Here is an 11,133-nt window from a genome sequence, read left to right on the forward strand (position 1 = left end):
TTACCACTTCTATTTTGCATTTTCAAATTTACTTGAACTATTTTGATAATACGTTAGCTGAAAGGCTAATGAAATCACACCGAACAGCAAATGTTGCAGATTTCGGTTTATGTGATCTTTGAAAGCATAAAACTCTTGTGACTCATATGTTCACTCCGTTCATTCTGTGATCAAATAACATTTTTACCCACGGCCAAAGTGTGCGTAAAATGGATTTTGTAAATGATTATGAGTTGTTAAAATCAGCCACTACACTGATGGAGAAGAACACGCAGGCGTGTATACACAGGCTGTGCTGATAGGCGTTCTTGGGGACAAGACCTTGCCCCCATGTTTTTCTATTTTTAATGCGGGATGCATGTGTGTGAAACAGCTTTGTAGATGAAAACAAGGCTCGCCAACTAAGTCTTTAGAGGTATTGGTTTTACGCCGGGGCTTGGGCCACACACACACACACACACACACACACACACACACACACACACACACACACACACACACACACACACACACACACACACGGAAATGCTGGTAAATTAACCCAAACCTGCCAGACCCCAAACTAGTTATTTTACTCTGACCAAAGTGTTACCAACTTTCACAGGTGCAGGCGCTGGAGCGAATATTGGTGAAATTGTTGACACAAATACAGACGCTTAAAAATGCAACATCAGACATGTATTCTAATACGAGCTAAGCGTTCATCACATGACACTAAAGCACCCTTGATGAAAATATAACTTTAGATTTAACCAAACCAAAACATGATAGCTTTACTTAAGCTAGCAAGCCTCTATCAGTCTTTAAGTTAACCGGATACCCAAATAAATACTCGTAAAGAAATGAGTTCTGGTACGGGTCCTTGACAGAACAGAATTATTGCATATTTTAAGGAAATGTTAACGAAGGTAGATGACACAAACATGATTTATTCAATCAGAACATAAGATTCACACAAAATACAACGCGAACTAATCGATTTAGCACGCTATAGCATATAGCCATAGTTTATCCTCTAAAATGAACAGGATTGTACATTTGTTTTATTTGTGACACGGAAAATCGTAGTTTAAACCTTTAGTTGGTGAACACCAGTACAATTTTATCAAGAAATATACAAGCTGGTCGTGTTGTGAGTAAACTAGGAGAAGAGTGGTAACTGTATAGCTCTTTTTCCGACCCTCCAAATCAAGCTCTTCTTCTGTCTAGAGTGGGACTGAAGCTGTCACACGAGCCATCCTCTGCCCCGTGCACGCACTCACCCTGTTGCTTTGAGCCATCGTGTAAATTGTTTAACTGAAGCTCAAATTTCGATACATATCAAGTCCAAGCTTGTTTCTATCAGTTCTTTTTTTTTTTTTTTGAGAGGTCAGTGTCCACTGGTCTAGATCGCCATGGCGTCAGCGACGCCATAATAACTCCATAAAATGAACAGATTTCTTCATTGAAGACGGTGACAACATGAGGAAGATGATTCCCAGGCACAAGAGAAAATGCTGTCTGCTAAAAAAATTCATATCTGTTTAGAGTTATTATTACGCTTAATAGAAACATGTCACATTAAGAAACCATAATTTGGAATAAAGCAGAACAAGGCCAAGATACGCTGTTTATGTTCTGACAAAATGTAATCTGTTCACAGAAGGATTTTTTATGCTGTAGTTTGATTTTTTTTATTTTTAAGCAGTTATTTTGTCTGCTTTTTCAATCTAATAAAACCTCTCAAAGGAAGTATTCTCCACTCTGTTTTACAAAGTGTTTTGCAGTGGAAGTAAACCTGAACTAAACCTATTCTTACAATATTTATACATACAAGGCTCCTTCAAGTACGAGCCTATTTCTCCTACCTACCACCACCACAGAGTTAATCCTGTGGCCTCTGTGCTGCTCTAATAAGAGAGGAGAATTCCACTTTTCGGAAGTCCCTCTCTCCGCTCAAACTCTCATTTATTATGTTCACTTTACATGCGAAGTAAGTCCGGCTGGCTGGTTGGCCCGATGTATTTTCAGTCTGGGGATTCCTGGCGCTGCCCTTCGCCATCGCAATGATTTTTCACGAGCGTCACAAGAATGTTATTTAAAGTCATGTTTGGGATGCCATAAATTATTGAAGCACCGGTTGAGGGAGGAAGACTGGGATAGGGGAGTGAAGCAAGAAGGCTCTTTCCCTCACTGTAAACGTTTATCTGATAAAACAAATGAATTCCTTTTTTAATTAAAAAAATGTAGTTGATTAATTACCTTAAAATAATAGAATGTTTCCCAGAATCGCAATGGTTTTTATTTCAAGCCATTTTTAGTTTGTGGCGCAGTTAAGCACAGTCGAACGTAATTCCAAAAACAGAGAAATAAGGAAGATTTTTTATTTTTAAAATAATTTTATTTAAATGTAATGTAATGTAATTTAATGTAGGTCCGTTTTATTTTGTTTTATTTATTATTATTATTATTATTATTATTATTATTATTATTATTATTATTATTATTATTATTATTATGTTCCTCCTTTTTCCGTTGGTTTATAAATACATACACACGAGCGTTTAGGGAGCGGCCTAGGTCCTTGAGGAAGTTTCAGTTCGGTAAACAGGAAGGCAAAAAAAACCTCCCTATTTCATTTTTCATCAATTTCCTCCTTTTAGTGATGATGCAGGAACACCTCCCTTTAGCACCAAGAGCCTACACTCTCCCTATAGCTCCATAACCTGTACACACGCAGGGACAGGACATGACACGCGTGACACAAAGTAGTTCCTTTTCTTGTCCGGGTAAGCGAGAGAGGCTATGACATGGGAAGGCGCAGCAATGGCTTTGTATGGGCTCCTTTGTTTTTGGTGTGTGTGTGTGTGTGTGTGTTTCCCGTTTATGTACACAGGGCAGCTCCAGTGTACAGACGCGCTTCTTTTCAGTATTATGTGTAATATGTGTATTATGTGTAGAGACTTGCTGCTCCTTTGAACCTGTCCAAACTGTCAAAAGGCGCTGAGTTTGGCTTTACAGCCTGTGTGTTGGTGATGATGAGTGAGGTGAGTAACTAATGCGATCGGCCCTTTTTCTCCTTCCCATTGCGCTGCAAAGGTGTGTGTGTGTCTGTGTGAGAGCGGCTGCTTTGTGTAGGAGTAAGTGGGGTGTGTTTTGCTGTGTTTGGTAGATTTATTGGAAGGGCATGAGAGAGCTATGTATATGTGTGTGTGTGTGTGGGGGGGGGGGGGGGGGGGGGGCTGAGCATGGGAAAATATTCAAATTGTGAAGAAATCACTGACTTGTGAGACAAAGTTATAAAATAAATAACTGAAAGAAAAACAAAAACAACAAAATCCAACTGCCAACCTTTGCCCATTTTCCGCAAATCCCTGTGTCTTTTCTTCCCTCGTGTCACTTGGTGTGATTGCGCTGCATTTAAATAGGCATTTGCGGCCTTAATATCTTCAGCATAGTCTTGGGGTGAACCACGCGGCCAAGCCTCATGAATAATGCATACCAAGAAGTCACCGCCAGGTCAGCAGAGCCTGTCTGCTGACCTGGCTCTACTCTGGAGGAAGAAAGGCTTGCAGGTCAGCGTTAACAACCCCCCCCCCCTCTTTACAGAATTCAAGTGTATGTATATTTACCTCACCAACATAGTGGGCGGGTGGAATGAACAGGTGGTTGCTTTAAAGTGTTCTCCATTTTGATGGTAAAAAAGGGAAATTTGCCTAAGCCAAACGTCAAACTTCGACAATTTCAGGCAGAGCACTGGGCAAATAGACCGTTCAATTAACCCACCACCAAAAGGTTGACTATTAAACACACTACCAATAATACAATAGCCATAAAACCAGCGCTCATTTTGGATTTAAAGTTGCTAATTGAAAATAGCCTGTCTAAGTCACTGAAAGGCACCTACAATCAGCGCTGGATGCTGGGAATAAACAGAAAGATGCTCTCACTGACTTCCTAAGTGTTTGCACTAAAAAGGCCTTTATTAGTGGCCCTTTGTGCAATTTGAATAAAGCCCGGGTAACACCAGAACGGACTTGTTTGGCAATGGGTTATGAGAAAGTTCAGGTTATGTCAATATTTGTTCTTTTCAAATATATAATTTAATTTTGTTAAAGTTTTATGTATAGAAGTTGCGATCATTTTAGATAGTTCAGTCACATAATAGTTATCATAATGGAGAAGTATGCATTTAAATAACAGCAGATAGGAAGTAGCTTATAATAACATGCAACATATGTATAATGAAGGAAATATACACATTAACTTGTTGCAACAATCAGTGTGTCACCATCAAGCGTTTTGCCATCACAATGGCGTTTTGCCATTCCAATAATTACTGTGCCTTCTGTGCTAATTCATATTTTTAGAGCGCTTTGGGTGGTGGTGAGGTTGTACTCTTCTTTCTATTTACCTCCATTCTGTGGTTTCAACATGCCTGGGGAGGTCATATTTTTTCCTGAGAATGCAGCTCTCTTGCGCCGCCACCAGAGCCCGCTTTAGACCACTAGGAGGACGAGAATGAGCTCAAAAGACCCCCACGTGCCCTGCCCTGCTCTGCCTGTACCTCTCTCCCTCCCAGCACGTGCATCCCTTTGAATCCTAACTGACGATAACCTGCAACAACCTCCCGTCTATCTCTCTCTCAGTTAAAATACACAACTGTCAGAGCGGTCGCGCTTCTCTGAAGCTGATTGATGGTGATTGTATAAAAACACACAAGTAGCCTGTGCCATTAAGTGTAAGGTTCAAAAAGTAAGATAAAAAAAAATGTCATTTAAGCACTTAATTATCATTTCCTTTAAACTGCATTGCTAAGTAGCAGCAGACTCAGGTAAAAACACAAAACCAGGCAACATTCAGTCCAGCAAGCAAGTTATTATAGCCTTTAGCTACTATAGGTTTCCTCCGTCTTATTCCGGCCCAGGGCAAAGACGAGGAGTCTTATTATCAAGAGAAAAACATAACTGGATGTCCGAGCTACTACCCAGCCTGCAGAGACAGGGTCACTGAGTTGAAGGGTCAAAAGTTCACCGTCTTGCGTGAGTTCCGCCCTCGTCTCTACTCACTCACTCCATCCTGGACCAATTGCTGTATGTCAAAGGCAAAAACGGAGGAGGGAGGGAGTCAGAGTAGCCGAGGTTGGGAAGGGGGTACGGATGAGAGAAATGATAGCAGGAGGCAAAGGAGAGGCGAAGGCCTGACCTTGCCTTCTCTTCCCCAGTAATAACAGCAAAGCTCCTCCTGCAACAATAATGTGCGGGCGGGTAGAGAAAATGGAGGAGTCAAGGTGGTGGGAGGGGAGGAGGTAAATGGATGTCTGGGGGGATTACAGGTGTTTGGTACACATTTTGTTCACACCAGCTAGAGTTTGTTTCAAGTATTCACGTTATTTTTTTCTTCTTTTTTTACACCCTTATACTGAGATGAATTACCCTTAATACCGTTTGCAATAAATTTAAAGATTTCTGAATATTTGGCACACGCGTGCATGCGCGCGCTCACTTGCATAACTAAATATATGTGGTCTTCAAGCAGGGGTTTTATATTTGATACTAAGACATGTTGATGTGTGTTTGAGGATGCAAGTTTAGTAAAGCAGAGCTCTTCCTCTCCGGAGTCTTATAGGCACAGCCCCGTAAAAAACCCCAAAAAACAATCAAACTCTTATCTCGCTCTACATCCAAAAAAATATTACTCCCCTTATCTGATTTTTCCTTTGCGAGATTAACGTCCTGTACCGTTTGCTTGGATTTCCCCCACACGTCTTTTTCATTTTCTCATTCTTTCTTTCCGGTGCTGCTAATAATAACAGCAATAATAATAATATAAAATGAACTAAAGTTGTTATAGAAAATCTAGGGAAATTTAATAATTGTTGCAGTGTTACATTCGGATATTCGTCCAACTCGGGAGATGCTGCTCAATCATTTCTCATAATCTAATAAATTTAACCTTAAAGATGATGATTAGAAGTAATCTTAAACTGAACCTTTTCTCTTAGAACAGGGCAGTGTAGAGAGGGAAAGGATTTGGACTCTTGGAACAGCTGATTTTCTCAATAAATTAAAGAATAAACAATGAATCAACTTTGGCATAAAACAGGCTGACTTTTCGTCTTTTCCACCAGTACACATACGCACATCCTCCGAAGGTAATGGGGGAATAACTCAGTTCAAAAATGTTGCGTTTCTCTGGGTTCATCCAGAGTTCACCTCATTAATTCAGTGTATGTCGCAGCCCACGCGCCTGTCTGCCTATAGCAGAACGGTTTTAATAATCTAGCTTCCCCATTTGCCCGTCTATAAGTACCAGTTTCTTTGCCTTGGTCCTTATCTATCCAGATACATACGAAAATATAACCCAAACTGAACAGGTACCGAACAGAAACCTACATTCTACCGATAAAAATTTTCAAATTTAAGCGCTCTGTGGACATGTGGCTGCAGTGAACTCGATAAGAATCTATTGGCGGTTTGCAGAGCGTAATAATATCAACATAAATCCACCTGATACCCATGTCCGCAGGTTCCAAGACCGTTGAGCACAATACAAGCATCTGTTTATACGAACCCCGCTACAGTGCACTGCATTTGTTTGGACAAAATATTCTTTTACAACTCTCTGAAGAGGCGGTGTCGTTATACGATCTTGGTCCACATGACACCGTGCACTATTTATATCTATGCAACAAAAGGAAAAGGAGAAATGATCCTGGAAGAAAAGACTGTGTGTGTGTGTGTGTGTGTGTGTGTGTGTGTGTGTGTGTGTGTGTGTGTGTGTGTGTGTGTGTGTGTGTGTGTGTGTGTGTGAGAGAGAGAGAGAGAGAGAGAGAGAGAGAGAGAGAGAGAGAGAGAGAGCCCCTTCTTCCTCCACATGTACTGGCCATTTTTCTTCGAATTAATGACTCCAACTCAATTTAGTATGACAGAGAGAGAGGAGGAGAAGAAAGACAGAAAGAGGGGATGAGGCACAGAAAGGAGTGGAAGAGAGGTGGAAATGGCAGAAGAAAGGGTGGGGAAAGGGGAGGGAGTGGGAGAGTGAGAAAGAGAGGGAGAGGCTTGGCTTTGCTCGGGGTGAACGGGAGGTCAGCGCGTCTCACCAATATTAAAATGCGTACCGGGGACGCGGGGTGACACGCCTCGCCCGTTAAACAAAGAGTGTGCCAAACTGGCAGATTAATTTGAAAACTTGAGTTCATGCACACGCACACAACACTTAATGCCTTAAAGAGCCCACAGTCTTCACAGAAGCCCTGCTCTCGCGCTCTCTCAGCCCCAAACAGCTCCCCGTAGGACCGGAAAACACGGGGAACGGCCACCGGTGATGGGGGAAAGAAGAGTGCTTTATCACTGAACATTTTTAGCGCTTGGCTGTGATGTCGCAGGGTGAAGCTTTGCCGTTGTTTGCGCTGGATTGTCGCCATTACACTGGCCCTTGCTCTAACACTATCACCGCATTTAGGCACGGATTGTGAACCGTGCTGGTCTGACAGATCCTTGTTTACTCTCACCACAGGGTCTATCTCTGCCCGTGTGCCGGCACGCTCGTGAGCGACAAGGACTTTTTTTCTTTTTCGAAGAGGTCAAAAACATCTGTGGCGTCGAAAGAGAGGAAAGAGCGAGAGAGAGAAAAGGGAGACTGAGGTGTGAAAGCTGAATTAGGAGGGAGGCTTCGCAGTACGGAGAGAAAAAACGTGGAACGCAGCTGCCGAATTATTGCAGATGTAAAGAAGAAGAAGATAATGATAACATAAAAAAATGGTTGAGCTTAACGTGACGACGCTAGAACGGAAAGGAGGATCCGCGAGCTTCAGAAGAGTGAGTACAAATCGCGCTGTAGAAGAACAAGCTGCCTCATCTGCATATGTGTATGCCCGCATTTTACTCGCACCGTGTATTTGTGTGGCAGGTGCTTTGCCCACAGGGAAGAGGGGAAGACCACGTGTAAGAGTTGGTGCAAAACCCCCTCCTTACCTTCAATCACTGCCACCCTTCTCCCCCCCCCCCCCCCCCTCCCCTCCCCCCACCCTACTCACCCTTCGCAAGAATTTTTTTTACGATATAGTGACCTTATCAATTCATATTTTCGGACTGTTGGAGGCTGTGCACGTCACACTGCGGGGACATGAACTGTGTGTTTCATCTGTGAGAGCTACATTTCCTTTCAATACCCAGGCTATTAATTTGCTAGCCTAATTAAGCTTGGATCTATCCTACTTGAGAGTGCATTTTATTATACAATTTAGGGTGACTGAGGTTTTACATATCCAAGAAGCACAGTTTTTACTCTTCTCAACCAGATAGATAGATAGATAGATAGATAGATAGATAGATAGATAGATAGGGTGAAGGCCTTGCACCCTACTACAGATGCATGTGAGTTATTTTGATTCACCATTAGCATCGCTGCAGTTTTTTTCATATGTTGTTTCCTACGACCACGTGGTATATGAAGCTTGGGCCGATAAATGCCACAGTTTTTCAGGTGTATGTTACTGACCGCCTGTTTCTCTCTTCCTTTGGGTGTTGGGTTGTGAGCTTGTATTCGGATAAAACGAATAATTTGTTTCTTTTGTTTCTTTTCTGCTTCTCTGTCTGTACAGAGAAGCTATTCCTGGTCCTATATCATATGCTACTAATAGGACAAAAAAGTAGCCTAAGTTACTGCAAGCTTTATGTGTTAGTCTAAATTATTATTATTATTATTATTATTATTATTATTATTATTATTATTATTATTATTATTATTATTATTATTATTATTTGTCTTTTTAGTATGTTGAGTATTGAGAAGGCTTATGATTTCGCTGTATCAGGGGAAGAAGAAGCGATGTTTTGGAAATGTGAGGGAAATAATTATATTTGCTCTGGCTCAACCCACTTCGCTTATCTTGTTCTTTTAGCACTATTCAGTTGTACCTACCGTCAGTTTGTGAAATTATCTTTTACTCTCACAGACGAGCGTCCAGTCTCCACATAATATATATATATATATATATATATATATATATATATATATATATATATATATATATATATATATATAGGCTGCTGCCCCCGCGACCCGGTCCCGGACAAAGCGGATGAAAATGGATGGATGGATATATATATATATATATATATATATATATATATATATATATATAATTTATTTTTTTTTTTTTTAATTTATTTATTTATTTTTCTCTCCAGACGAATACTTGCCACAGGGAGGGACGTGCTGCAACGCTTCATTTTTCCCTCTCTGTCCGTTAATTTGCATGACAATAACCAGGGGAATGGAGCTCAATTTATTTTTCAAACTGCACAAAGAAGTAAAGCACATTTCTCTTCTTCGTCGTTGTCCCTGTAGCTTTTTCGCCTCGGTAATATTTCAGAACACTGACAAGTCCGGTCGCTGCACATAATAGGGCCGTTTAACCCTTCAGTATGTTCCCTCTAGTTTTCTCTTACCAGACTTAAACCATATAAGACCTTGTGTTGTGGGAAAGTTCTTAGTAGTTTAAAAATGTAAAAAAAAAAAAAACATAAATAAATTAAAGTAAATTAAAAAAAACCCTTTCAAAATAGCAGTTTTCTGCTAGGATAGTATTGTATACGAAGCGCACGATTTTGTACTTCTAACACAAGTATAGCCTACAAGACTTTTTCATCTGTCTCTACTGTGAAATCTCACTATTGCTATCCCTTCAATGTGAACTCATACTTTAGTGTCCGTTTACATAACTCTGTTTCAAATAAGAATTTAATCCCAGTTTACTGTTAACTACAAGCATTGTGGAACAGGTGCTTTTAACAGCTTTCAGCGGTAGCTGAGATTGTGGGCTTCTGAGACGAAGACATTTGAAAGTCGTAAATTGTAATGGGGGCGGCTTTTAAACGTATTTATTCTCCTGCTCCCTGAATATTTTATTGCTTTTCATTTCACCCCTAACTTCTTGAGCTACCACTTGAGCCTATGTGGTGTTTCAGCTGTAAAAGGAATTGACCCGCAATAAAACTCACATGCTGAAATGCAAATCGCTGACCTTTTCCATTCTCTTTATTTCGCACTACTGCGTGCTGTCCTCCTTTAGCTCCACTCTCCCGCTTGAAATATGCGCTGATATTACGTTTACATGCTATAGCTTAGAGAGACACCATGACTTTTTAATTGTTTGACTGTGTAGCACTAAATTAAGTATTTTCGCTTGTGGACTGAAAACAGGACGGTCTGGTTGTTTCAGATGGGAGTGCCGCAGCTAGTGAAGTGGCCCTTAGCCTCCGACAGGTGAGGATTTATAATGTTTATCTAAACTGTAAGATCAAATCAGTGTATTTTACAACTAGTAAAATAGGCGAGACGGATCCTTATCATGTTTTGCTACTATTGCATAGCATGATGTCTAGATCATAAGACTCTTTTCTGGCAACAAGATCGCTTTGCTTTTGTCTCCTTGTATCTTAATACCTGTGAGTGTGTCTGGATCTGTGCTTCGCACACTGACCTTTACCTGTAGCCCCAAACAATGGGCCGCCCGTCTACTGAATGGCTACTGCTGACAGACTTGACAGAGGGAAGGGAAGTGCCCCAGTCAGACTTAACACACCTTGATCGTTACCTGAGATGACCTGCAAAGCATAGAGACAGGTCAAGGTTACAAAGAAACACACATAGATAGATAGATAGATAGATAGATAGATAGATAGATAGATAGATAGATAGATAGATAGATAGATAGATAGATAGATAGATAGATATTCTGTATTTCATTTCTATGTAGTAATACATATACTTTATGTTATATATTTATTGTATTTATTGTAAATGGTAAACCGTAGTAACTGTGATAATTACAAAATAACATTATTTAAACTGTAGGTATTTACCCATAAACCATAACTAATCTTTCTATCATATCACAGCGATCAGTTCCTTTAAATAAATCATAAATAGATCATAAATAAATAAGTTACTTATTTCAGTTGTTTTAATTAGCTGCACAACGAGCGTTAGAGTCACAAAACCTACGTGGGAGCAGCGTGACAGAAAATATCACTATATCAGGACAAACATGTGACCGAGAACAGCATGCCACTCCTTTATAAATTGCATTTAAATTGTTTATTTATGATCTATTTATGATTTATTTATAGGAACTGATTGCTGGGA

General features: G+C 40.4%; 1 protein-coding gene across 6 annotated transcripts in view; it reads left to right on the forward strand.

Annotated features, from left to right (window-relative positions):
• hoxb3a (homeobox B3a) overlaps nt 1–11,133 on the forward strand; it is a 79,305-nt gene that overhangs the window by 21,413 nt on the left and 46,759 nt on the right. For 2 of the 6 annotated variants that reach the window (XM_080905047.1, XM_080905037.1), the window contains exon 2: nt 7,498–7,799. The exons of 3 other annotated variants lie outside the window; for them this stretch is intronic. The gene's annotated coding sequence lies outside the window, so the exon portion shown is untranslated. Of the gene's footprint in view, nt 1–7,173; nt 7,800–11,133 lie in introns of those variants that run through there. One more of the 6 variants, XM_080905040.1, reaches the window with a different exon arrangement.

Source organism: Rhamphochromis sp. 'chilingali' (genome assembly GCF_963969265.1).
Source record: "Rhamphochromis sp. 'chilingali' genome assembly, chromosome: 15".
Taxonomy (NCBI): domain Eukaryota; kingdom Metazoa; phylum Chordata; class Actinopteri; order Cichliformes; family Cichlidae; genus Rhamphochromis; species Rhamphochromis sp. 'chilingali'.